Consider the following 27,127-nt stretch of genomic DNA (forward strand, 5'->3'; position numbering starts at 1 on the left):
AGCAGCAGATTGATTTTAAGTGTCTGCCCAGATTTCCATACTACCCAGTATGGGGGCCGTATGCACCCCGTATGGATCGTGAATCTAGGGTTTTTGGGTGCTATACGACCCCCATACGACCCGTATGCCTCGGGGGGTATAAATACCAACTTTTAGGGCAGAAAAGGGGACTTTTTGGCTGGCCCTTTTCTTGGCCGACTTTGGGAGAGCACTTGGGAGTTTTTGGGCGACCTTGGGGAGGAGAAGAAGGGCAAGGAAGCTAGAAGATCATCCAAGCCCAAGGTCCAAGATTCTCAAGGCAAGAAGGCAACATCATTCAAGGGGAGATCTACCACGATTTGAAGGAAGGAGACCCACGGCTAGAGGAAGCGTCATTTGGCACTCCTTTGGCGGGGAAAGCGTCATTCGCCACATTCTTCATCTCCTCCTTCACCATTTCATCTAGGGAGTGTCATTTATGCTTTTGTTTCATGTTTTGCTTATTTGTATTGCTTGTTGTAGGATGATGACACACTAGATCCCCAAGGCCACCGGGTGTTGGTGAACCTTGGGGCGGTTTTATCATGTATGTTGGATGATAACTTGTTAATTCCATGCTTGGGTAATTTTGAGATCTAGAACATTGTTTTCATGCTAAGTGCTACTACACTAAGGAGAAATCCGTAGCTCTTTTATGAGTGATGCATATAGATGTGACTTGCTCGCATGTATTGGATCATGAATGGATTAGAAGGGGATACAGTTATCATCACACCGAGAAATTGGGTGTTTGGTAGCCCTCCATGTAGGTTTAATCCGAAGAAGAGTAGGTTTATTCCTAAGTGAGATTTCCTCGTACTTAATGCAATCGTAGGAATGTAGATTTGGAAGAAATTCCTATCTATGTTTGTATGGGATTAGGGTTCAATCGCCGAGAAATTGGGGTTGTTCTAATCTTGGAATCTCATGGTCCATTTTTACCCTTGCAAATTTAGATCATCATTCATGTTGCATGATAACCCCTCAAGGGGATCCACATCCATAGGCCTTTGCATTATATTGAATTTGTTGCTTGCTCATTGCTTGTGCTCTCTAAGTTGTTCATAACCTTGTTTTAGCTTTAATTACATTTAGTAGAGTAAAATCCATCATTTGAGATCTTAGGCTAGATAATAGCTCGAGAAGGAGTAATAGGAGATCCTTAGCCCCGTGGAATACGATCCTCGTGTCTTCACGCGAGGTATTACTTGGTGATCCTGTACACTTGCGAGGAAGCAATCAAGTTTTTGGCGCCGTTGCCGGGGACTTTTAAGGAATTCTAGGAAACTTTTAGATTATTACTCTAGCCATTTCATTCTTTACTCATTTCTTGTTGTTATTTTTCTTTTCCTTTGGTCTTAACTTTCAATCATCTTTCTTGGTTTTGCAAGGTACTGTGCATGACGCGCTCAAATCCATCAACATTGATTACACCGGATAGTGAAATTGAAAGAACTTTGCATCGGAGATTGAGAGAAGTTGGTGAAGGTTCGGGTACACAAAACATTGAAATTGAGGATAGAGAGTCTTCAATCATGGCCGAAGAGTGACGCACTCTATCCGAGTATGAAAGACCCCAATTCACAGGTGATGAGTTTAGTGTTCAAGCACCATCCGTGGCATCCAACAATTTTGAAATTAAAGCTAGTACAATCGGCATGGTCGAGAACACGGTTCAATTCAATGGTCTCATGAATGAAGATGCACATGACCATCTTTCCTGGTTCCTCCAAATTTGCTCCACATTCAAGATTAATGGGGTATCGGACGATGTGATCTGTTTGAGACTATTTCCGTTGAGCTTAAGAGACGGAGGTTATCATTGGCTTACATCTTTGTCTCCGGGATCTATTAAAACATGGAAGGATATGGTTGAGAAGTTCCTTGGGAGATACTTTTCGCCAAGCAAAGCGGCGAAGTGGAGGCAAGAAATTTCAGCCTTTAAACAGGGGGAGTCCGAAACATTGTTTGAAACCTATGAGAGATTCAAGGATCTCCTTAGAAGATGCCCCCACCATGGTTTTGCCTTGTGGATGAGAGTATAAAAAATTTATAATGGGCTGAATTATGCTACTCGCCAACTCATTGATGCCGCAGCGGGTGGTTCCCTTAGCAACAAGTATTCCGATGAGGCCGAGCAATTACTTGAGTCTATGGCAAGCAATGAATCACATTGGGCCTCAAGAGGATCTTCACAGAAGACTACTGGGCTGTACGAAGTTAGTAGCAATGATGCCTTGGCCGCAAAGGTTGATGTGTTGACTCGGAAGCTTGATTTTCTCATTTGCAGTAGTTCGAGGTCAGAATCAGTGATGAATTATAGCACTTGTGGTGGTGGGCATGATGCAGCCCAATATCCAATTGCTAGCTCCTCAGTTGCTTCCATCGAGAATGTTGACTACATTGGGGGGCAACGAATTCAAGGGAACCCGTATAGCTCAACTTACAATCCGGGGTGGAAGAACCACCCAAATTTTTCATGGAACCAAGGCCAACAACAACAAAGGGGTGCACCATCTCAAGGATCTCAACTTCATAAACCGGCCTTTGAGAGGAAGTTTTCTACTGAAGAGGTCCTTGCCAAGTTCATGCTTAGTACTAATGACATGTTTAATAGCCTAACCATTAGCATGGATGCACAATTTGGCAAGGTGAATGCTCAGCTCACTCAGCACGCTGAACAGTTCACTGAGATTGGTTCTATTTTGAGAAACCTCCAAGCTTCGGTGAAGTCACTTGAGCATCGAGTGGGGAAACTCGCGAAGGCAAATTCTGAACGTCCCCTAGGGTGTCTTCCAAGTAACACGGAAGAAAATCTAAGGGAGCACTTAAAGGCCATTGCTCTTAGAAGCGGGAGGCAAGTGGAGACAAGGGTCGAAGTTGACCCAAGTGTCAAGAAAAGTGGGGTAGCCTCCAGGGAAGACCCCAAGCTAATTAAAGAAAATAGTGAAGACAAAAATCAGGGAAGAAATGCCAAGTTCCAACAACAAGGACCAACGAAATCATCCGAGTATAATCCTCCAATCCCTTATCAAACAAGATTGAAGCATGAGAAGGAGGATGTTCACTTCAAAAAATTCATGAACATCTTCAAACAACTCCATTTGAACATCCCGATAGTTGAAGCATTGACTCAAATGCCAAAATATGCCAAGTTTTTAAAAGAGCTCCTCACGAACAAGAGGAAGTTGGAGGAAGAGGGCACGGTTGCACTTACGGGGAATTGCTCCGCTATTCTATAAAAGAAACTCCCACAAAAGTTGAAAGATCCGGAAGTTTCATTATCCCGTGCATTCTTGAGGGTGGAGTCCGAGAAAATGCTCTAGCGGATTTGGGGGCTAGCATAAATGTCATGCCCTACACCATGTACTTGAAACTTGGCTTGGATGAGTTGAGGCCCACGAGGATGACCTTACAATTGGCGGATCGATCAACAAGAAAACCTCGTGGGATTGTCGAAGATGTAATTGTCCGAGTGGACAAATTTGTTTTTCCTGTGGATTTTGTCATCATGGACATAGATGAAGATGTGGAGATACCACTGATTCTTGGCCGACCATTCCTCAGCACCTCGGGTGCCTTGATTGACTTGAAAGGAGGAAAGTTAACGTTAAGAGTCGGAGAAGGGGAAGTGGTGTACACTTTGCTAGCTGCCATGAAACATTCTTTAGATTATGATGACTAATAAGTGCTTGAGTAGACATATTTTTATATATGTTTTACATGCATTGAGCATCATTTTTACTGTGGTTTATGTCTCATATTGTGTATTTGGTGTTCTTTTATGCATATAGGTTGTGAATGCCTTGAAGAGTAAAAAGGAAACAAAGATAGGCTATAAAGACACAATGTTAGGAGTTCTTGTTCAATTCAAGGACCAAAATATGAGAGGAGTTCATAAACGTAGAGATGTGTGCCAACTTCCAAGAAGATTGAAGTCAAATCACTAGTTGGAAACGCACAAAGGCAGTCACATCTTCATGTTCCTTCTCTTTGTGAAGATTGCAAGACCTCTCAAAGATACATCGATGAAGAATAGTTTTATAGCCTACCACATGGACGTCTGCCCGGACATGTGGCCTCAAGAGAAGAGTATTTGGATTGCAATTTTACTGTAGCAATTTTGTGCCCGGACATGTAGCAATAATGTAACAAAGTTACTGTTCATGCGCCCGTGTGGAAATTTCTGCAGCCCACGCGGCCGCGTGGAAAATCCACACGGGCGCGTGAGGGCATGTGACAGGCGTGATTTTGGGCTTTAAATAGGCCGTTTGCCCTATTTTGGGGGAGACTTTTGGCGAAGGTTTTGGCGAGCACTTTGAAGGCAAGGCGGCTAGGGTTTTGCAGGAGGTCTTTGGCGATATTGGTGGGCGTCCATCACCAACTTTGATCGATCTTCTCTCCGTCATAGCAAAGAGGGAGCCTTCGGCGACCTAGCTTCGGAGAAGGATTCTTCAAGACATTGGGCGACCCATCAAGGCCATCATCACGAATTTAAGGGGGTTTTACTTCATGGCTTTCATTGCTTTTTATTGTAATAATCATTGTTTTGTAACTTGCTCCATGGAGGGCTAAACCTTAGTAGGTATTTGGGCATGTGAACCCTAGGATTTATGTTTTTGTAATGATTTGCTTTATGTTTCTATTAATTCGAGTTGATTTGAGTTTTAACCTTGTATTCCCATTGCTTGCTTGTTTAATTAATCCTTGAGGTTGATTGGATTTGTATGATTTGTTACTTTGATGTGAGAGAGGTCTCCATTAGAGTTAGAACGTCAAGGTTAAAGAGGGTTGAGAGGGTGAGTCATGAGATAGTGGAGTGTCCCCTCTCCCTTCCGATTGAGTGTTTCCTATCTCCGTATTCCCTAAACTCTATGCCACCATATTTGGTGTGAGGTGTGAGATTGAGAGATTTCTCCGCCGGGACCTTGTAGGGGGTTAGAGATCCTTCACCGGGAATTAGGGTTGGATCTATCCTTAGGAATCGGTTTCACTCTTAGGTGTCCCTAGAGCGTATTGCAGTCATATGGGGTGTGAGGTGTTGAGATTGAGTGATTTTTCCACCGGGACCTTGTAGGGGACTAGAACAGGTGGCTTTGAGGCAAGAACCTGTTGTTCTTGGATTACCTCGACTCATTAGACTTGGTTTAGAAGCATTTAGTGAATTGTGAGCTTCATGTTAGATCCTAGGGGGAGCATTGCCCGGATACCTCATCTTTATTGATTGAGATCTCCTTTACTCGTTTTCTTGCTCGCTTGCTTGCTTATTAATTCTCTTACAATTAGTTCATTTCATTATATCCATTGATTTCGACTAGATAACTAAGAATTGGTTAATACTAATACTTCCGTTCCCTGTGGATTCGACTACGCACTCACCGGGGTAATTATTACTTCGACACCCGTGCACTTGCGGTACATACACGCATATTCGGACGTGTCAATGACACACTTTACTTTGTTGATGAAACTGATAGATTGATTTCTGATTGTGTGCAGGAGGTGCTCTCTATAAATCCCTTGGATGAATACTTGGGAGAGTTGGAGAATGAAGAATAAGGAGAGCCTCACCAACATCCTCAAATTCATAATTTGAAGCAACCAAAAGAGAGGGTGTCCTGCACTAATGCTAAGGAAAAAAAAAAAAAGAGTCATTTGTCAAGAAGATGTGGAGGGAGATTCATGGGAGAAAGAAGAAAGGTAACAAGTTTCATCACCCCACTTCTCATGGAGGAAAGGTAAATTTTTCACGCCTCTCTACTCATGAACAATTTGAGGTCTTTTCAATGTTGTCACTGAATTTACCGGGACAAAACAATGCTACAAAGGAAACCTAGGGTGGAATCAAACTCTTTGAACCCCCATGAGGTAAGGAATGAGGTACGTCAGGCTCGTGACGTTAAACAAGCGCTTCTTGGGAGGCAACCCAAGTATTCGGTGGTGTTTGCTTGCATTTTTGCATATTCTAGGTCTTAGTTCATGTCAATTCTTGTATTTCTTAGACTTGTTTTACTTTTGAATAAGTTCATGCTCGCACACTTGGCGTAGTGCTCTCATCGTTTTAATTGTGGTATGTTTGTGCAACTTCTTGAGAAACTCATATTTAGGTGTTAATTCATGCACTAGATCGTCGTTTTATTCAATTCACTCATTTTTGGAGGAGTCTTCGAGCTTGCTATATCATTTTTTCATCATTTGGGGGCAGGTTTTCGAAGTTTTAATTGATTCTAATGGGTATACGACCTTACTGGGCCGTATGGTGGCCGTCTGAGACGAGCACAGAGGCTCTGTGCCGTCGTAGACGGCCCCCCATACGGCCCCTATACAGGGCCGTCTGCGACGGGGGAGCCCCTCAGCCGAGAGGGCCTTTTGGCCCATACGGCCATACGGGGCCGTATGGGGGCCGTATGGCTCGGGCCCCCCCATATATTCTTTCTCTCTTTCTCTTTCTTCCATTCTCCTATTTTCTCTCTTTCTCCACCGATTTTCTCTCTTCTTTATCACTCATTTCTTAGCCAAATCTCCTCATTTTTTCCTCCTAAATCTTCTCCTCATCCATTTGATACGTCGATCTAGTTGTTTTCCCCAAGTTTAAAGCTTGTTTTCTCAAGATTTCATTGGTATGCTTTTTCTATGCCCTAGATTTATCTTTCTCATTTTTTGGGCATTCTTGGAGATTTTGTGTGGGATTTCTTTAGCATTTTGCTTGGTTTGAATGATGTGAATGTCATGGATGAATTTTCCTTCAATTTTATGTAAAAAAGTTTCGATGCTTTGAATATAGGGGAGACTCTTGCTGGATGAATAGTGACTATACGGCCCCATACGGCCGTATGACCTTAAAAATTTGGTTTTTCATGTGTTTCCTCTACCTCTAGCATTTTCTTTTGCTTTATCTTGTATCCCTATGAGCTTGAACAAAGTTTATCTTCATTGTAGGGATGCCTAACACAAAATGGCTCGCCACCAAGCGCCCAAGGACCACCGGGCCCTCCTCTACACCCGATGAGCCCGTCTTCAAGTTATCCCATCATCGAGAGAGATATGATCTACTGAAAACAAAACCATTTGGAACATTGTGCTACCTTGAGTGGGAACTTGTGGAGAGCCTTGGGATTGCAAGTTGATAAGTGTCTAAATGTAGGTGTTTTCATATATGTATCGTATGCACTTTGCATGTATTTTGTGAGATTTGATGCCCGTTTCGCGCTTAATCGTCTATTATTTGCTTGTAGGGCATATGGAAGCCATGGAGAACAAGAAGATATCATTTTGGCAAAAAGAGAAGAAAACAGGAATTTCATACTACCCCCATACTACCCAGTATGGGGGCCGTATGCACTGTAGCAGCGGATTGATTTGGTGTTCTGTCCAGATTTCCATACTACCCAGTATACGGGGCCATATGGAGGCCGTATGCACCCCGTATGGAACACGAATCTAGGGTTTCTGAATGCTATACGACCCCCATACGACCCCTATACGGCCCGTATGCCTCGGGGGGTATATATACTCACTTTTAGGGCTGATTAGAGGACTTTTTGGTTGGCCGACTTTTGGGAGATCATTTGGGAGATTTTGGTCGACCTTGGGGAGGAGAAGAAGGGCAAGAAAGCTAGAAGATCATTCAAGCCCAAGGTCCAAGGCTCTCAAGGCAAGAAGGCAACATCATTCAAAGGGGAGATCGATCACGACTTGAAGAAAGGAGAACCGCGGCTGGAGGAAGCGTCATTCGGCATTCCTTTGGCGGGGGAAGTGTCATTCGGCATATTCTCGCCTCATCCTTCACCATTTCATCTAGGGAGTGTCATACTATGTCTTTGTTTCATGTTTTGCTTGATTGTATGCTTTGTTATGAGATGATAACACACTAGACCCCCAAGGCCACCGGGTGTTGGTGAACCTTGGGGGGTTTTATCATGTATTTTGGATGATTACTTGTTAATTCTATGCTTGGGTATTTTTGAGATCTAATCCATTGTTTTCATGCTAAGTGTTACACCAAGGAGAAATCCGTAGCTCTTTTATGAATGATGCATGTAGATGTGACTTGCTCGCATGTATTAGGTCATGAATGGATTAGAAGGGGGATACTTGTATCATCACGCCGAGAAATTGGGTGTTTGGTAGCCCTCCATGTAGGTTTAATCCGAAGAAGAGTAGGTTTATTCCTAAGCGAGATTTCCTTGTACTTAATGCAATCGTAGGAATGTAGATATGGAAGAAATTCCTATCTATGTTCGTATGGGATTAGGGTTCAATCGCCGAGAAATTGGGGTTGTTCTAATCTTGGAATCTCATGGTCCAATTTACCCTTGCATCTTTAAATCATCATCCATGTTGCATGATAACCCCTCAACGGGATCCACATCCATAGGCCTTTGCACTTCATTGATTCTCTTGCTTGCTTATTGGTTGTTCTCTCTAATTTGCTAGCAAATCTTGTGTTTAGTTTTATTTGTATTTAGTAGAGTAAATCCATCACTTAAGATCTTAGGCTAGATAATAGCTCGAGAAGGAGTAATAGGAGATCCTTAGCCCCGTGGAATACGATCCTCGTGTCTTTGCACGAGGTATTACTTGGCGATCCCGTACACTTGCGGGGAAGCGATCAAGTTTTTGGCGCTGTTGCCGGGGACTTTAAGGAATTCTTGGAAACTTTTAGATTATTACTCTAGCCATTTCATTCTTTACTCATTTTTTTTATCGTTATTTTTCTTTTCCTTCGATCTTCACTTTCTATCATCTTTCTTGGTTTTGCAAGGTACTGTGCATGACAGGCTCAAATCCATCAACATTGATTACACCGGATAGTGAAATTGAAAGAACTTTGCATCGGAGATTGAGAGAAGTTGGTGAAGGTTCGGGTACACAAAACATTGAAATTGAGGATAGAGAGTCTTCAATCATGGCCGAAGAGCGTCGCACTCTATCCGAATATGAAAGACCCCAATTCACGGGTGATGAGTTTAGTGTTCAAGCACCGTCAGTGGCATCCAACAACTTTGAAATTAAAGCAAGTACAATCGGCATGATCCAAAATTCAGTCCAATTCAATGGTCTTGCCCATGAGGATATTCATTACCACCTTTCCCGGTTCCTCCAAATTTGGTCTATATTCAAGATCAATGGGGTGTCAGACGATGCTATCCGTTTGAGACTATTTCCATTCAGTTTGAGAGATGGAGCTTATCGTTGGCTTACCTCATTGTCTCCGGGATCTATTAAAACATGGAAGGACATGGTGGAGAAGTTCCTTGGAAGATATTTTCCGCCAAGCAAAGCGGCGAAGTTGAGGCAAGAAATTTCAGCCTTTAAACAAGGGGAGTCCGAAACATTGTTTGAAGCTTATGAGAGATTCAAGGATCTCCTTAGAAGGTGCCCCCACCATGGTTTTGCTTCATGGATGCGAGTACAAATCATTTACAATGGGCTAAATTATGCTACTCGCCAACTCATTGATGCCACGGCGGGCGGTTCCCTTAGCAACAAGTATCCCGACGAGGCCGAGCAATTACTTGAGTTTATGGCAAGCAATGAATCACATTGGGCCTCAAGAGGATCTACACAAAAGACTGCTGGGCTTTATGAAGTTAGTAGAAATGATGCCTTGGCCGCGAAGATTGATGTGTTGACTCGAAAGCTTGATCTTCTTATGGGCAGTAGTTCGAGGTCAGAATCAGTGATGAATTGTAATACTTGTGGTGGTAGGCATGATGCAGCCCAATGTCCAATTGCCAGCTTCTCTGTTGCTTGCATTGAGAATGTTGACTACATTGGGGGGCAACGAAATCAAGGGAACCTGTATAGCTCAACATACAATCCGGGGTGGAAGAACCACCCAAATTTTTCATGGAACCAAGGCCAACTACAACAAAGTGGTGCACTATCTCAAGGATCTCAACTTCAACAACCGGCTTTTGAGAGGAAGTTTTCTACTGAAGAGGTCCTTGCCAAGTTCATGCTCAGTACAAATGACAGGTTCAATAATCTAACTAGTAGCATGGATGCACAATTCGGCAAGGTGAATGCTCAACTCACTCAGCACGCCGAACAGTTTAGTGAGATAGGTTCTATTTTGAGAAACCTCCAAGCTTCGGTGAAGTTACTTGAGCATCGAGTAGGGGAACTCACGAAGGCAAATTCTGAACGTCCCCTAGGGTGTCTTCTGAGTAGCACGGAAGAAAATCCAAGGGAGCACTTAAAGGCCATTGCTCTTAGAAGTGGGAAGCAAGTGGAGACAAGGGTCGAAGTTGACCCAAGTGTCAAGAAAAGTGGGGTAGCCTCCGGGGAAGACCCCAAACTAGTTGAAGAAAATAGTGAAGACAAAAATCAGGGAAGAAATGACAATTTCCAACAACAAGGACCAACAAAATCATCCGAGTATAAGCCTCCAATCCCTTATCCAACCAGATTGAAGCATGAGAAGGAGGTTCACTTCAGAAAATTCATGAGCATCTTCAAACAACTGCATTTGAACATCCCGATAGTTGAAGCGTTGACTCAAATGCCAAAATATGCCAAGTTTTTAAAAGAGCTCCTCACGAACAAGAGAAAGTTGGACGAAGAAGGCACGATTGCACTTACGGGGAATTGCTCGGCTATTCTAGAAAAGAAGCTCCCACAAAAGTTGAAAGATCCGGGTAGTTTCATTATTCCATGCATGCTTGAAGGTGGAGTCCAAGAGAATGCTCTAGCGGACTCGGGGGCTAGCATAAACGTCATGCCCTACACCATGTATTTGAAACTTGGCTTGGATGAATTAAGGCCCACGAGGATGACCTTACAGTTGGCAGATCGATCAACAAGAAAACCTCGTGGGATTGTCGAAGATGTGATTGTGCGAGTGGATAAATTTGTTTTTCCGGTGGACTTTGTCATCATGGACATAGATGAAGATGTGGAGATACCACTAATTCTTGGCCGACCATTCCTCGAGCATCTCGGGTGCCTTAATTGACTTGAAAGGAGGGAAGTTGGCGTTAAGAGTCGGGAGAAGAGGAAGTGGTGTACACTTTGCCAGCTGCCATGAAACATTCTTTAGATCATGATGACATACTTTATTTCGTTGATGAAAGCCCGATAGGTTGATTTCGATTGTGTGCGAGGAGGTGCTCTTTTTAAATCCTTTGGATGAATATTTGGGGGAGTTGGAGAACGAAGAAGAAGAAGAACCTCATCGTCATCCTCCAATTCACAATTTGAAGCCACCAAAAGAGAGGGTATCCTGTACTAATGCTAAAGAAAAAGAAAAAAAAGAATCATTTATGAAGAGAATGTGGAGGGAGATCCATGGGAGAAAAAAGAAAGGTAACAAGCTTCATCCTCCCACATCTCATGGAGGAAACGTAAATTTTGCACCCCTCTCCACTCATGAACAATTTGAGGTATTTTCAATGTTGTCTTTCAATCTACAGGGAAGAAGCAACACTACAAGGGAAACCGGGGGTGGCTTCAAATTGTTTGAACCCCCATGAGGTAAGGAACAAGGTACGTCAGGCTCGTGACGTTAAACAAGCGCTTCTTGGGAGGCAACCCAAACATTCGGGGGCATTTGTTTGCATTTTCCGTATTTTTAGTTCTTAGTTCATTTCAATTTTCGTATTTCTTAGACTTGTTTGATTGTGAATAAGTTCATGCTCATACACTTGGCACATTGCTCTCATCATTTTTATTGTGGTATATTTGTGCAACCTCTTGAGACACACATGTGTAGGTGTTAATTTATGTGTTAGATCGTCGTTTTATTCATTTTAGTCGTTTTTGGAGAAGTCGTCAAGCTTTCTTTTTCATTTTTACATCATTTGAGGCAGGTTTTCATGGTTTTGATTGGCCTTTAAAGGTTTATGGCCATACTGGGCCGTATGGAGGCCGTCTAAGCTGACCACAGAGCCGATCCGGATGGCTCTGTGCTCACTTAGACGACCCCCAAACGGCCCCGTATGGGGGCCGTCCAAGTCGGCTGGGTGTCTCGGCCGAGGGAAGTTACCCACTTATACGGCCTCCATACGGGGTCGCATGGGGGCCGTATGGTGGCGGGGCTTCCCCCTTTAAGGCCTCTCATTCTCTCTCTCTCTCTTCCACCTCTCATTTCTCTTCAACTCCACCGAAACTTTCTCTCTTTTCTCTCTCGATTCTTGGCCGAATGTCTTCATTTTTCTTCCAAAAACTTCTCCCAATCCATTGGAGACTTCGATCTAGTGATCTTACCCGAGTTTAAAGCTTGTTTTCTCAAGGTTTCGTCGGTATGCTTTTTCAATGCCTAGTTTTATTCTTTCCATTTTTTGGGCATTCTTGAGACTTTTGCATGGAATTTCTTTAGCAATTTGCTTGATTTGGATGATGTGAATGTTGTGAATGAATTTTCATTCTAATTTATGTACAAATTTTTCGATTCCATGAGTATAGGGGAGACTCTTGCCGTGTGAATAGTGACCATACGGCCCCCATACGGCCGTATGGTCCCAAAAACCCAATTTTGCATTAGTCTCCTCTATCTCTACCATGTTATTTTGAGTTATCTTGTATCCCTTTGAGCTTGATCAAAGTTTGTCTTCATTGTAGGGATGCCTAACACTAAAAGGCTCGCCTCCAAGCGCCCAAGAACTACCGAACCATCCTCTACACCCGATGAACCCGTCTTCAAATTGTCCCACCATCGAGAGAGATATGATAGATTGAAGACAAAACCATTCGGGACTTTGTGCTATCTTGATTGGGAACTTGTGGACAACCTTGGGTTTGCAAGTCAAGTACGGGATTGGCTCTCACACAATTGTTGGGATAAACTCTTTGCCATTATCGAGCCAACCTTCCGTCAATTAACCTTGGAGGTCTTGAGTACATTTGAGGCGCGACAAGATGGAGAATCCGTGCGGAATAAGAAAGTTGTCACCATCCATTTTCAAGCTTTTGGAAGGAAGCGCACTATGCATCATTTGGACTTTGCCAAGTACTTGAGGATATATGATGCTGATTTTATCAAATCCATGCCCGGCAAACGTCTTAAGCTTGATTTCCCGAGTGAGGTGGGTAGGAGCAACTATTGGGCGACTTTGGCGGGTGAAGATACCACCCGAAAGGCCTCACGCATGATCGACCCGGCACATAGATTCATTCATGCCTTGATTGCCTGTTCTCTTTGGGGCCGGACCGATAGCAAGGGGGTGGTCATCCAATCCGATATCTTTACGATGTATGGCATCTTTGAGAGGCGCCCTACTCACCTTGGCTACCTTGTCGCTGATGCATTCCTTCACCAGGGCTCGTATACTCAATTGGGAGCTATCTTTATTGGGCCCTATGTGACCAGATTGATCCGTGGCATGGGTTTGTTTGAGCAGACGCGAGGCATGACTATTGTAGGGAGGTGCGACACCCCTCGGGAAGGCACACATATGGGCGATTGGCTTGGTGGTTGTTGAGCGCATGAGGGCGGGGCCCCCCACGGCACTCAAGCCACTGGTGAGTCCAGTCGGTGACCCGACGAGCACACGAGTCGAGCCCCGAGGGCGCACCTTTTCCCTACCCCATGTACTACTTCATTACCCGACTCGACATGAGGCCGGGGGGATTGAGGGAGAGTCGGGGGTGTACGTCGGGAGCAGTGCGAGATCCGTGACCCAGACTTCACTAGGTCCTTGAGGGACAGCATCGACTCGAGGCAGATTTTCACCGTTTCATTACCTCATACTATGGTTCCGCCTCGCATACTCCTATCGCCACCATGCCACCACCACCAGGCACGGATTGTGATGAGTAGCGGCTCGTTTGAGCATGGACACTTTTTATCTACTTTACTTTATTTTGTTATGTATTATGTTTGTGTTTTGTTGAGTTGGCATGGACCTCTTCCTCCCAACTCTTTGTGTTGAACTTTATTTTGTTTTCATCTATGTATTTTGTTGACTTTTCCCTAGTCTCTCCCTTGTTTTTGTATTTGTGAATTTTTGTGGAATGATGATGTTCCCTTTTTGCCTCGCAGGGAATTGAGGGAATTTGGTGAGCTTTCCTAGTTTTAAATGGAGGTCGGACAAGACGTGTATTGCTCACCACACCTTTTGTCGAGTCGCACCTCACGACGAACACAAGATAAACCGGGGAAGTTTTGTTTTTCACCCTCCTCTATTATTATTTGCATTGGCCCTTCTTGCATGTTTATCATGATTAGTGTACATTGAGGGCAATGTACAACACTAAGTGTGGGGATGGGAGCATTTCATGTTTTAGGAACATTGTTTACATGCTAGTGTTACCAATGATGGCTTTATTCATTCTTGTAAGATTCTTTTTAGCTTGGACTAATGATGGATGTGAGTTACTTGTTTTTTTATGCTTTATTGAATCTGTTTCACCCCATAGTATTGTCTTGTGCACTTTGAATTGTTTTGTCGATGCCACGGGAATAGCCAATGTGACTACTCTAACTCTCTTGTATGCTTAACACACTACTTTGAGTACTTGGCCTTAGAACACTAAGTTCTATCCTTCAATGTTTTCTTAAGAACTTCTAAGTCTTGTTGAGCTAATCTGAGTTTTTGTGGCATGTAGTGTACTCGAAGATGTGATCTAGGGGTGAGAGTGAAAGTGAAAAAAATGAGTCTATGTCGAGTATTCCTCCGCTAATGAAGCATGAATGCGTCTATGTAGACTATGAATCGAGTAGTTGGGTGGCTCTTGTGCCTAACCAGCATGTGCATCCTCTACAAAGATTTTAAAATGATTTTGATGTAGTCTACGTTAGTCGGACTCGGAAAAAAAAAATGTTGAATATTGAGTTGAAAATAAAAACCCTAGTGATCTTTTTGAGTACCTACCAAAGGTTTTGAAAAGAAAAAGGATTTAGTTTCAAGCTATAGAATTAGAAGGATCTTACTTGGCCATTGAAGTAGCACTTAGTAGTTTAAGACTTAGTATTCTTTGTTGTGGAGTGATTAGCATCTAGAGCTGTACTGATTGAAGTCCTTGAGCTAGACCAGATCAGGGCAAATGAGATAAAGGATTCACTTACACGCACATACATATTAGGGGTGAGACAGGATATTTTTATTATGCTTAATGACTATAACTCAACATCTATGTTTCATTATCCTTTGCTTTTGGAATCTTATATTTTCTTGAGCAAGAGGTATTGCATTTAGCCACTTCTCAGTCTCTTTGATTTTCATGAGTTGTTTGCTTGGGGACAAGCAATGCTTAAGTGTGGGGATGTTTGATAAGTGTCTAAATGTAGGTGTTTTCATATATGTATCGTATGCACTTTGCATGTATTTTGTGAGGTTTGATGCCCGTTTCACGCTTAATCGTCTATTATTTGCTTGTAGGGCATATGGAAGCCATGGAGAACAAGAAGATATCATTTTGGCAAAAAGAGAAGAAAACAGGAATTTCATACTACCCCCATACTACCCAGTATGGGGGCCGTATGCACTGTAGCAGCGGATTGATTTGGTGTTCTGTCCAGATTTCCATACTACCCAGTATACGGGGCCATATGGAGGCCGTATGTACCCCGTATGGAACGCGAATCTAGGGTTTCTGAGTGCTATACGACCCCCATATGACCCCTATACGGCCCGTATGCCTCGGGGGGTATATATACTCACTTTTAGGGCTGATTAGAGGACTTTTTGGTTGGCCGACTTTTGGGAGATGATTTGGGAGATTTTGGGCTACCTTGGGGAGGAGAAGAAGGGCAAGAAAGCTAGAAGATCATTCAAGCCCAAGGTCCAAGGCTCTCAAGGCAAGAAGGCAACATCATTCAAAGGGGAGATCGATCACGACTTGAAGGAAGGAGAAGCTGCGGGTGGAGGAAGCGTCATTCGGCATTCCTTTGGCGGGGAAGCGTCATTTGGCATATTCTCGCCTCATCCTTCACCATTTCATCTAGGGAGTGTCATACTATGTCTTTGTTTCATGTTTTGCTTGATTGTATGCTTTGTTATGAGATGATGACACACTAGACCCCGAAGGCCACCGGGTGTTCGTGAACCTTGGGGGGTTTTATCATGTATTTTGGATGATTACTAGTTAATTCTATGCTTGGGTATTTTTGAGATCTAATCCATTGTTTTCATGCTAAGTGTTACACCAAGGAGAAATCCGTAGCTCTTTTATGAATGATGCATGTAGATGTGACTTGCTCGCATGTATTAGGTCATGAATGGATTAGAAGGGGGATACTTGTATCATCACACCAAGAAATTGGGTGTTTGGTAGCCCTCCATGTAGGTTTAATCTGAAGAAGAGTAGGTTTATTCCTAAGCGAGATTTCCTTGTACTTAATGCAATCGTAGGAATGTAGATTTGGAAGAAATTCCTATCTATGTTCGTATGGGATTAGGGTTCAATCGCCGAGAAATTGGGGTTGTTCTAATCTTGGAATCTCATGGTCCAATTTACCCTTGCATCTTTAAATCATCATCCATGTTGCATGATAACCCCTCAAGGGGATCCACATCCATAGGCCTTTACACTTCATTGATTCTCTTGCTTGCTTATTCCTTGTTCTCTCTAATTTGCTAGCAAATCTTGTGTTTAGTTTTATTTGTATTTAGTAGAGTAAATCCATCACTTAAGATCTTAGGCGAGATAATAGCTCGAGAAGGAGTAATAGGAGATCCTTAGCCCCGTGGAATACGATCCTCGTGTCTTTGCACGAGGTATTACTTGGCGATCCCGTACACTTGCGGGGAAGCGATCACAAGTCAAGTAAGGGAATGGCTATCAAAGAATTGTTGGGACAAGCTTTTTGCCATAAACGAGCTAACCTTTCGTTAATTAACCTTGGAGGTTTTGAGTACATTTGAGGCACAACAAGATGGAGATTCCGTATGGAATAGGAAAATTCGCACTATGCACCACTTGGATTTTGCCAAGTACTTGGGGATTTATGATGAAGAGTTTATCAACTCCATGCCCGGTAAACGTCTTAAGCTTGATCTCCCAAGTGGGGTGAGTCGAAGCAACTATTGGGCGACTTTGGCGGGCGATGATCAAACACAAAAGGCTTCGCGCATGATTGACCCCGCACACAGATTCATTCATGATTTGATTGCTCGATCCATTTGGGGCCGGACCGATAGCAAGGGAGTTGTCACTCAAGCCAATATTTATGCGATGTATGGCATCTTCGAACGACGCCCTACTCACCTTGGCCACCTTGTCGCCGAAGCATTTCTTCACCAGGGCTCGTATACACGATTGTGAGCTATATTTATGGGGCCGTATGTGACTAGATTGATCCGTGGCATGGGTTTACTTGAGCAGACGTGAGGTATGACCGTTGTAGGAGGTACAGTACCCCTCGGACCAACCCACATACGGGCGATTGGCTTGGTGATCTCACATGGCAGACCCACACGCCACCAGGCCACTGGTGAGTCTAGTCAACAACAGACTGAGCACACAGAGTTAGACCCTGATGGCGTACCTGCTCCTACCCCCGGCGCTACATCTTTACCTGACTTCAACATGAGACTGAGGGGGATTAAGGGCGAGGTTCAGGCTGTGCGTCAGGAGCAACATGAGATTCATGGCCAGCTTTACCAGATCACTGAGGGACAGCGCTGGCTCGAGGCAGATCTTCACCGTTTCATCACCTCCTACTGTGGTTCATCCCCGCACACTGTAGCCACCTCTTCTACCGCCATGCCACCACCACCAGCACCAGATTGTGATGAGTAGCAACTTGTTGGAGTTTGGACAAATATTGTTTACTATTGCTTACTTTGTTTTGTATTTTGTTAAGTTGGCATGGTTCTACCCTACCGACTTGTGTTGTCGAACTTTAGTTTATTTTCAGCTTTGTGTTTTTGTTGACTACTCTCTAGTTTTCCCCTTGTGCTTGTATTTTTAAATCTTTGTGGAATGATGCTGTCCCCTTTTGGCCTCGTAGGGCATTAAGGGAATTTGGTGAGCTTTCCTGGTTTTAATGGAGGTCGGACAGGACATGTATTGCTCATAACACATTTTCTCACGTCCTACCTCATGACAAGCACAAGTTGAACCGGGGAGTTCGTTTTCACCCTCCTTTATATTTGCATTGCTTCATCTTATATGTTTTTCATGATTAGTGTACATTGAGGGCAATGTACAACACTAAGTGTGGGGATGGGTGTATTTCATGTTTTAGGATCATTTGCTACATGCTAATGTTACCTATGATTGCTTTGTTCATTCTTGTAAGATTCTTGTAGCTTGGACTAATAATTGATGTGAGTTACTTGTTTCTATGCTTTATTGAATCCTGTTTTACCCCTAGTATTGTCATGTGCACTGAATTTTTTGTCGATGCCCTGGGAATAGCCAATGTGACTACTCTCTAACTCTCTTGTATGCGTAACACACTACTTTGAGTACTTGGCCTTAGAACACTAAGTTCTTTCCTTCAATGGACTCTTAAGAACTTCTAACTCTTGTTGAGCTAATCCTAGTTTTGTGTCATGTAGACTACTCTGAAGATGTGATCTAGGGTGAATGTGAAAAAAAAATTGAAAAAAATGAAATGAATGAGAAAGAAAAGAAAAAAAAGAGAAAAAAAAATGAGTCTATGTCAGTATTCCTTTGCTTCTGAAGCATGAATGCGTCTATGTAGACTGTAATCGAGTAGTTCGGTGGCTCTTGTGCCTAACCAGCATGTGCACCCTCCGGAAAAGATTTCAAAAATGATGTTGGTGCAGTCTACGTTAGTCGGACTTGAAGAAATGAATGATGAAATGAAAAATAAAAACCTAGTGATCTTTTTTTGAGTACCTACCAAAGGTTTTGAGTAGAAAGTGGACTTAGTTTCAAGGTATAGAATTAGAAGGATCTTATTTGGCCATTGAAGTAGCAGTTAGTAGTTTAAGACTTAGTATTCTTTGTAAGTGAAGTGATTAGTATCTAGAGCTGTACAGATTGAAGTCCTTAGGCTAGACCGGATCGGGGCATATGAGATATAAGATTCACTTACACCGCACGGACATATAAGGGGTGAGGCAGGGATATTTTTTTATTATGCTTATTGACTATGACTCAACATCTATGTATCATTGTCCATTGCTTTTTGGAGTCTTATATTTACTTGACGCCAGAGGTAGTGCATTTAGCCACTTCTCAGTCTCTTTGTTTTTCATGAGTTGTTTGCTTGGGGACAAGCAACGCTTAAGTGTGGGGATATTTGATAAGTGTCTAAATGTAGATGTTTTCATGCATATATCGTATTCACTTTGCATGTATTTTGTGAGGTTTGATGCCCGTTTTGCGCTTAATAGTCTATTATTTGCTTTGTAGGGCATAAGGAAGCCATAGAGAACAAGAAGATATCATTTGGGCGAAAAGAGAAGCAAACAGGAATTTCATAGTACCCCCATACTACCCAGTATGGGGGCTGTATGCACTGTAGCAGCAGATTGATTTTAAGTGTCTGCCCAGATTTCTATACTACCCAGTATGGGTTCCATATGCACCCCATATGGATCCCGAATCTAGGGTTTTTGGGTGCTACACGACCCCCATACGACCCCCATACGACCCGTATGCCTCGGGGGGTATAAATACCATCTTTTAGGGCAGAAAAGAGGACTTTTTGGCTGGCCCTTTTCTTGGCCGACTTTGGGAGAGCACTTGGGAGTTTTTGGGCGACCTTGGGAAGAAAAAGAAGGGCAAGGAAGCTAGAAGATCATTCAAGCCCAAGGTCCAAGATTCTCAAGGCAAGAAGGCAACATCATTCAAGGGGAGATCTACCACGATTTGAAGGAAGGAGACCCGCGGTAAGAGGAAGCGTAATTTGGCACTCCTTTGGCGGGGAAAGCGTCATTCGGCACATTCCTCACCTCCTCCTTCACCATTTCATCTAGGGAGTGTCATTTATGCTTTTGTTTCATGTTTTGTTTGTTTGTATTGCTTGTTGTGGGATGATGACACTCTAGACCCCCAAGGCCACCGGGTGTTGGTGAACCTTGGGAGGTTTTATCATGTATGTTGGATGATAACTTGTTAATTCCATGCTTGGGTAATTTTGAGATCTAGTCCATTGTTTTCATGCTAAGTGCTACACTAAGGAGAAATTCGTAGCTCTTTCATGAGGGATGCATGTAGATGTGACTTGCTCGCATGTATTAGATCATGAATGGATTAGAAGGGGATACTTGTATCATCACGCCGAGAAATTGGGTGTTTGGTAGCCCTCCATGTAGGTTTAATCCGAAGAAGAGTAGGTTTATTCCTAAGTGAGATGTCCTCGTACTTAATGCAATCGTAGGAATGTAGATTTGGAAGAAATTCCTATCAATGTTTGTATGGGATTAGGGTTCAATCGCTGAGAAATTGGGGTTGTTCTAATCTTGGAACCTCATGGTCCATTTTTACCCTTGCATCTTTAGATCATCATTCATGTTGCATGATAACCCCTCAAGGGGATCCACATCCATAGGCCTTTGCATTATATTGAAATTCTTGCTTGCTCATTGCTTGTGCTCTCTAATTTGTTCATAACCTTGTTTTAGCTTTAATTACATTTAGTAGAGTAAAATCCATCATTTGAGATCTTAGGCTAGATAATAGCTCGAGAAGGAGTAATAGGAGATCCTTAGCCCCGTGGAATACGATCCTCGCTTCTTCACGCGAGGTATTACTTGGCAATCCCGTACACTTGCGGGGAAGCAATCACCTCCTCCACCACCATTTCATATAGGGAGTGTCATTTATGTTTTTGTTACATGTTTTGCTTGTTGGTATTGGTTGTTATGGGATGATGACACACTAGACCCCCAAGGCCACCGGGTGTCGGTGAACCTTGGGGGGTTTTATCATGTACGTTGGATGATAACTTGTTAATTCCATGCTTTTGTAATTTTGAGACTTAATCCATTGTTTTCATGCTAAGTCCTACACTAAGGAGAAATCCATAGCTCTTTTATGAATGATGCATGTAGATGCAACTTGCTCGCATGTATTAGGTCATGAATGGATTAAAAGGGAATGCTTGTATCATCACGTCGAGAAATTGTGTGTTTGGTAGCCCTCCATGTAGGTTTAATCCGAAGAAGAGTAGGTTTATTCCCAAGTTAGATTTCCTCGTACTAAATGAAATCATAGGGATATAGATTTGGGAGAAATTCCTATCTATGTTTGTATGGGATTAGGGTTCAATCGCTGAGAAATTGGGGTTGTTCTAATCTTGGAATCTCATGGTCCATTTTACCCTTGCATCTTTAGATCATCATCCATGTTGCATGATAACCCCTCAAGGGGATCCACATCCATAGGCCTTTGCATCTCATTGATTTTTCTTACTTGCTTATTGCTTGTTCTCTCTAATTTGTTCACAATCTCGTTTTAGCTTTAATTACATCTAGTAGAGTAAAAATTCATCACTTGAGATCTTAGGGTAGATAATAGCTCGAGAAGGAGTAATAGGAGATCCTTAGCCCCGTGGAATACGATCCTCGTGTCTTCACACGAGGTATTACTTGACGATCCCGTACACTTTCGGGGAAGCAATCACTAACCCTCAGAGTTAGCTCTCCGTCGTCCATGTCAATCAATGCCTTGGAAGTCCACTAGAACGGTCTCCCAAGTATCAAAGGTATATCCACATCCTCATCAACATCTAGCACTACAAAGTCAACCGGAAAAAATGTACTTGTCCACCTTAACAAGCACATCTTCAATGATGCCTCTCGGATGTCGCACTATTCGGTCCACTAGTTGCAAAGTTATCCGAGTAGGCCTATGCTCGCCCAAGCCTAGTTTTTGAAAGAAGGTGTATGGCATAACGTTGATACTGGCCTCTGAATCCGCCAATGCCATTTCTTCACCTAGATTGCCAATATTACACAGAATGATGAAGCTTCCTGGGTTTTTCTTCTTGTTCGGCATGTTCTTCTGCAATACCGTCGAGCATGAAGCATCTAAAATCACTGAAACACTTTCCTCCAACATCCTCTTGTTAGTCAACAAGTCTTTCAAGAACTTCGCATACTTGGGCATTTGGGCTAATGCCTCAACAAAAGGAATATTGATGTGGAGTTACTTGAACAAACTCAGGAATTTCTTGTACTGTTCATCCCCTTGGTCATTCTTCAATCTAGAGGGATAAGGGATTCTTGGCTTGAAAGGTGGGGGTCCCACCTCTTTCTCTTTGCTTATTCCCTCTTCTACCTCTATAACCTCTTGTGCGTTTTCTTTTGGCTTCTCACTTGGAAGCCTACCTTCAACCTCACGACCACTTCTCAAAGTGATCGCATTCAAGTGCTCTCTAGGGTTGGTTTCTGTATTGCTTGGCAAGCTTCCATGTGGCCTTTTAGATAGAGACTTCGCAATTTGTCCCACCTGATTTTCAAGGTTATGCAAAGAGGCGATATGGTTGCAAAGTGTAGCCTCGACTAATTCAAACCTTGTATTTGCAGATTGCACAAATCTAGTCAAGTGCTTTTCTAAGTCACTCATTCGGGTTTAAAAACCTGAGACTCTATTTTCCACCTGAGGGGCTTGTTGTTGTTGAAAACCCGGTGGCCCCATGGTCTTTTATGGACCCTGATTACTCAATGAGAAATTGGGATGATTCTTCCAACCCGGATTGTAGGTATTGCTATATGGGTTTCCTTGAGGTCTCATGCCATTACCTGCAAAATCAACATTCTCCACCGAAGAAACATCACCAATAGAGATCGGGCAATCGGAGGGAGCATGTCCTCCACCACACCCGGTGCAATTAGTCACAGCTGCCACTCTATTTAAAGTTAGAAGATCTAACTTCTTACTCAAGTTTTCCACTTGAGCCGCCAATGAAGTTACCGCATCTATTTCATGGAGGCCGGCCATTTTCTTCTTCTTCCTAGCATTGCATTGGTAGCTATTTAACCCCATTTCTTCAATTAACTGACGGGGCCATTGGGGGTCTTGCTACCTAAGGTACCTCCTGCTGCCGCATCCAAGAGTTGCCTTGTACTCAGGTTCATACCATTGTAAAAGGTCTGAATAATCATCCACTCCGGGAATCCGTGTTGCGGGCACTTTCTCAGGAGCTCCTTGAACCTTTCCCATGTCTCGAATAGAGACTCTAATTCCAACTGAACAAAGGATGAGATCTCATTCCTAAGCTTTGCTGATTTTCTGGGAGGGAAATAACGGGCCAGAAAAGCTTCTACCATCTCCTTCCATGTAGTAATTGATGCTCTAGGTAATGAGTGTAGTTACTGCTTCGCTCTCCCCTTTAGAGAAAATGGGAAGGCTCGCAACTTGATTGCATCATCTATCACACGTTTATCTTCAGCATATCACACACCTCAAGAAAACTCTCTATATGACTGTTTGGATCTTCATCGGCCAAACCATTGAATTGTGCAGATTGCTGTAGCATGTGGATGAATGCAGGCTTCAGTTCGAAGTTCTGAGCTGTAATCGGGGGACGCACAATACTCGACTGTGTCCCCAACACTGAAGGTCTGGCATAATCAGATAATGTTCATTGTTGCTCATTTTGTTCTGCCATTTTTTCATATTCTTCCACTTCCAAATTAGCTAAATTAAGTTGTTCTTGGACAGGCTCTTTCCCTTTTCTTCTAAGTGTACGTTCAAGCTAAGGATCCCCTTCAACCAATACTGAGGGATTCCCTCCGGTCATAACCTAGAGCTGCACCAAAAAAAAAAGAAAAAGAAGTCAGAATGATGATAGAATAGGAAGATATGAAATAGAATGTATGGTGAAATAGCTAAGAGAACAAAGTGCAAAGTATCTCTAAACGCCTACTCCCCGGCAATGGCGCCAAAAACTTGACAAGATACCCTTGCGTGTATCCCGCAAGTGCACGGGTTTATCAAAGTAATAATCCCGGATGAGTGGGTATCGAATCCACAGGGAGTAGGGATTAAAAACACTTAATCCGCTTCTTAGCTATGTGAAAGATTAGTAGTGATAAGTGTGACAGTGATTCAATTCTCAAGATTAAAAATAACAAGTAAGAAAGAACGAGTAAAGAAAGAGGTAAGGCAGTCGATAAAGATGGCGTACTTGGATAATGCAACACCTAGGACAATCGTTTCAAGTGCAAGAACCCTCTATTATGCTTCCTAATCAATGCAATGGTGAGTCGTGGAAATCTATAAGTACATAGTCACAAATCTAAGGTCAACTATGCCTAACTCTATACATATCCCAGAAGAAAGATTAGATAACCTCTCAACCTCGTACTCGCATACAGTTGCAATGAGCTCTAGGGATTCCAAGTGATAAATCTCTTCCTAATTATAGACCTAACCCTTTGGTCCAGGTGGAAGGTCCCTAACCACGATTAAGCCCTAGATACTAAGATCACCTCAACGCTTCACTCCGTTGCACGCGCAACTAAGCCCCAGAGGAGGGTCACCCCTTAGACCATTCACTCTATTATGGCCGCAAAGAACTCGAGGAACGGAGGTAGAATTTATCATGTCGGAAGGGAAAGGGGACGCTCCTGTACCTCTTGTCTCACCCTCTCAACCGTCTCCAACCTAGCTTTGCCTAACGCTCGTGGTGTGTCACTCACTCACAAGGTTACCAACAAGAACTCTCAACCCTAGTGTCACTCTAAGGGAAATGTTCATACAATCAAGCATTCAAGGTTGGAACTCATAATAAACATCAATTAATTGAAAGCATAATAAAGAAATTCAATGAAACAAATACATCCTAGGGTTCACAAATACCAAAGTACCCACTAGGGGTTTAGCTCTCCATGGAGCTAAGTACAATCAAAGAAATAGAATGTAAAAGCAATGAATCCATAGAGAAACCCCCTCAATAGTCGTGTCGATGGTCTTGTGGAAAGTCCTCTACTCGTCGTCCAAAGATTCCCTTGTCCGGTATAGGATACGCCTCGATGGAAGCTCCCCTACTAACCTTCTTCCTCCGGAATCACGATGTTGGAAGCGTAGAACCTCTCCAAAACCCTAGCCAATATCGCTCAAAACCCTAGCCGAAACCCTCTCTTAAGTTGGGGAAAAGATGGAGAAGGGAATCCTTAAATCAGGGCTGAAATCGGCTTTAAATAGGGCTGGAATCGGGCATCCACACGGTCCTGTGGATTCTTCACATGCACCTGTGGAATTTCCACACGCCCGTGTGGCTTCTCTGTTCTGCAGTTTTCTCAGCCGGCTATGAACAGTGCTGCTGCAATGCTTTGCTACAGTATCCGGCCTGAAATACTTCCCGAATCCATACTTTCATTGAGTTAACGCAAACGGGCACACGTTCATGTTGTGGATCACTTTGCTTCTTCAATAACGGATAAGTTGATGGAGATCTTGTTCTATGTGCAAAAGTCATAATGCTTGAGTGTGACTGCCCTTGTGCCCCTCCTAATGGTTGTTCTAACTCAAATACGTGGAGGTGGGCACACACTCTAGCATCTCACACCCGACCGATGTCTTCGCGTTTGAACCTTAGCAAGATATCCTACAAAATCAATACATTATGATCCACATTTGCTTCTTTCCTTCATAATTGGTTTCACAACCCTACCTGCATAAAAGCAACATAAAAAACAGACATATTAGTGTAAAACCCCAAGAAAAGTAATGCTCATCATAAGGAAAGAATGCTTCGCATTCATATCACATATACACCAAAGCTATGTCTAGGCACCAATCCCATCAATCTCAATGTACGCAGGCCTAACAGTGAAGGCATAGTCATCTTCTCAGCCCCACGTATGGCGTCTAGCAAACCCATGGCCATAAGGAGTCTGGTGATGTACGGGCCTGAAAAGATGATACCAACTCTGAAATACTGGCCCTGGTAGTGCAAATACTCGGCCAGTATATGCCCTAAATGGATCGGCTTATGTTGTACCATAAATATAGATACAGTAGCTCTTGTCGGCTCAGGACTCCAGTATTGTCACCACGCCCATTCAACGACTTGCTCAGATTGGCATGAAGATAGTGGTACATAGGTCGGGAAAGGCTCGTGGCGTTGGACACCCCTGGCTCATACTGTCCCTGGTCGCATAGAATGTTATACGCTCTTTGAGTAGTCAAAATACCAGGGTAGTCGGTAGGAAGTCACTCATACTCCTCAGTGGTTGTAAAGGTCTCATCATATAGGCCCAACAGGATCGAGAACTATGTGACGCTCATAACATGGTAATGCCCAATTACTCTAAACTGTATAGCGTTGACATTGTCGAATCTAGCATAAGGCCTTTCAAACTCGAACGAGGATAAAACCTCTAGTGTGAGTGCACGGATGGCTGGCTCTGTAATCAATAGTAACTGCCTCCAACCACCCATTAAGTAAAGATCCTCTACCTCATCCGCCAACCTATCTCCCTATTGTATATCTTATAACACGCTTGCGTCTAGAAAGCGAGATTTTCTAAATCTCAATTTTGACAACCGCTCAAAACGAACTTGGTGCTCGGGAGTAGCAAATCAAATATTCTCAGCTCAGGAGATGACTCATGACACGTCCGAATATGCCTGTGTGTACCGCAAGTGCACGGGTGTCGAAGTAATAAATACCCGGTGAGTCGGGTAGTCGAATCCACAGGGAACAGGACTACTAGTACTAACTTCTTCTCTGCTATCTAGCCTAATGATAATGGGATAGTGTGGTGATCTAATGTGCGAAGAGATGAACACCGGAGATGAATATGCATGGGTAAAATGGAAGGAGAATCTCAATCAGTAAAAGTGGGGTATTCGGGCAATGCTCCCCCTAGGATTCAGGTATTAGGTACCGGATAAGCAAAGTGTTTCTATGATGAGTAAGTTAAGTCATGGAAATCCAACATAATCGGGTCTATCTCTAGATCACCGATACTAGTCCCCTACGTGGTCCCGGTGGAGAAATCGCTCAATCTCAACACTTCACACCACATATGACCGCAAAGCACTCTAGGGATTCCAAACTGTATATCCAATTCCTAAAGATTGATACAACCCTAATTCCCGGCGAAGGATCCTAACCCCCTACAAGGTCCCGGCGGAGAAATCGAGCAATCTCACGCCTCCCACCAAATATGGTTGCATAGAGCTTAGGGAATGGAGATAGAATACACCAATCGGAGGGGAAAGGGACACTTCACTATCTCATGACTCACCCTCTCAACCATCTTCAATCTTGAGGTTCTAACCCTAATGGAGA

At 43.3% G+C, this 27,127-nt stretch overlaps 3 non-coding genes across 3 annotated transcripts; 1 reads left to right on the forward strand and 2 right to left on the reverse strand.

The window, feature by feature from the left end:
• Positions 1-1,934: 1,934 nt before the first annotated feature.
• Positions 1,935-2,041, reverse strand: LOC120274349. The gene has a single exon (XR_005540875.1). It is a non-coding gene; the product is annotated as a small nucleolar RNA R71 (small nucleolar RNA).
• Positions 2,042-9,307: 7,266 nt separating this feature from the next.
• Positions 9,308-9,414, reverse strand: LOC120274287. Its single transcript, XR_005540817.1, has one exon. It is a non-coding gene; the product is annotated as a small nucleolar RNA R71 (small nucleolar RNA).
• A 13,584-nt stretch (positions 9,415-22,998) lies between these two features.
• On the forward strand, positions 22,999-23,105 carry LOC120274181. The gene has a single exon (XR_005540717.1). It is a non-coding gene; the product is annotated as a small nucleolar RNA R71 (small nucleolar RNA).
• Positions 23,106-27,127: the final 4,022 nt, after the last annotated feature.

Source organism: Dioscorea cayenensis, chromosome 12, assembly GCF_009730915.1.
Source record: "Dioscorea cayenensis subsp. rotundata cultivar TDr96_F1 chromosome 12, TDr96_F1_v2_PseudoChromosome.rev07_lg8_w22 25.fasta, whole genome shotgun sequence".
NCBI lineage: Eukaryota > Viridiplantae > Streptophyta > Magnoliopsida > Dioscoreales > Dioscoreaceae > Dioscorea > Dioscorea cayenensis.